The sequence below is a fragment of the Pinus tabuliformis genome, chromosome 5_1 (assembly GCF_031772625.1).
Source record: "Pinus tabuliformis cultivar Carrire ecotype Pingquan chromosome 5_1, CPIR1, whole genome shotgun sequence".
In the NCBI taxonomy this organism is placed as follows: Eukaryota; Viridiplantae; Streptophyta; class Pinopsida; order Pinales; family Pinaceae; genus Pinus; species Pinus tabuliformis.
The window spans coordinates 731,902,540-731,904,413 of record NC_142305.1 but is presented as its reverse complement, the minus strand read 5'-3'; the positions used below and the strand labels follow the sequence as shown (position 1 = coordinate 731,904,413).

At 37.7% G+C, this 1,874-nt stretch overlaps 1 pseudogene; it reads right to left on the bottom strand.

The window, feature by feature from the left end:
* Window positions 1–547: 547 nt before the first annotated feature.
* Window positions 548–1,272, bottom strand: LOC149167030 (beta-galactosidase 5 pseudogene; annotated as a pseudogene).
* Window positions 1,273–1,874: the final 602 nt, after the last annotated feature.

The following is a 1,874-nucleotide window of genomic DNA, read 5'->3' as shown; positions in this document are numbered from 1 at the left end:
AACATAGTTGTATTGAAGATGTAATGGAACTTTAAAGCAGTGAGTATTTACAGAGCATGTTTACATTGCAGAATTCTACAAAATCTCATTACATGAGTAGATAAAATTAAAACTAACACTAATGAATCAAACTTGACTGCCTTTTAAATACAAACTTACAACATGGAAAGGTACGGTGATTGTGGGGCGTTCCTTATTCAAACTTAATATATTACATCTAAAATTGGATATATCTAAACACTCATAACAAAATACAAGATGCTACAGAAGTTTAAGGCATTGTATGGATCAGAAAATGCAGGTCCAGTTTTGTTTTTCTTTTTCTTCCTCTCCTTTCAGGGTGATGTGACTGCAAGACAAAATTTTCTTGTTTTATGGCGATTCCCAGTTGGTATATAGTTAAATTTTGAGGGTCTCTCTGCCATTCTTGTCCAGTCTTACCAGAACCATAACATATATATTCTCCATTTTAAATATAATGATTTTTTCATTGGCAAAACAAAAACAAAATACTCGAATTCCTGACTGATTATATATATATATATGCTTACCCATAATTCCACTCTGCACAAGCATAAGGTCCTATTCTGAGGTGAGCATAAAGGCCGGCTTCTTGTACTGTCTTCAAAAATCTAACCAAGTCGAATCTTCCCTCAAAATTATACTGCAATAAAATCATAAGCCAAAGCCACTATAAATTCATCAACAATTCACAGTTCCATCTGAAAATACATTACAGACGTGAAAAACTTTATAAAGATTTAAAATGTTTATTACCTGGCGTTTCTCAGGCTCATGCCCATTCCAAAAGACATAAGTCTCAATAACATCGATTGCCCCATCCTTAGACTTGGCAATAAGATCTGGCCACATCTGTTGAATGCCACATAAACAAATTTCAGCATACATTTAACAATAACAGATATATAATAATGAAAACAAAACCCAATAAATCACAAACCTCTGGCGTGCTTCGTGGGTAATGTATGGATCCAGAGATTAAAACCCGGCGCTGTCCATTGATCAGCAAAGCTCTACCATCATAGCTAACCGTGGTAATGGCATCCACTTTCCAGTGAAATGTCCAAAATACCCAAACAAAAACTAAAAAGAAAATCGAAAAATATCTTATAGTCTCCATCTGAGTGCTCTGTTATTAAAACTTCTACAAAGCTCGCTAGTTAAGTCATTGCTGGTAACTGCTTCAGTATTTAAGCTTCTACAGACCTCCTTTTGTTTCTTGCTCTTGGAAAGGGAGAGATAACTGTCTCTTACAGCCCAGCTGCAAAAATGCAGAGGAAATAGGCAGGCGTGCTATCTATCTCTGATCAATTGTGTTGTATATGAATATATAGGACGCAGAGTCGCGTTTCTGGATACAAAAGGTGCGCATATCAACATCCAGCATAAAATTTTGTTGTCGATGTTTCAACGGTACGCGTGACTGCTCTGCGGTACAAGCCACGCTTATTATTATATTAGTGGCTATCCGACCGTCAATGGCTTCTGAATATGATTGATTCCACAGTAATGGAAACATGGCAGTAGGAGGAAGTCGTAAGATGCATTGAGTACAGCACAAGGCTGCGCTGGCTACGCGGCCCTCAGGCAGGAAGAAAAACACGAAACGAAGAAGAAAGACACGTTTAGTCACTGCGAAAACACGAAGAGTCTCATCGCCAGGAGGTCTGGCCTTTCATGGCCCATTGCCAGATCCCCTCTCTCTGTCTTACAGCTGGTCGAAAAAATAATATTTTTTTTTATGAAAAAAACAGATTAAATCAACGGCAGAAAACACCCCAATCGTCTAACACACAGAATCAATGGGAAAGAATTGGGAGGGGAGGAAGCAACATCGCAAGAGAAAATATAAT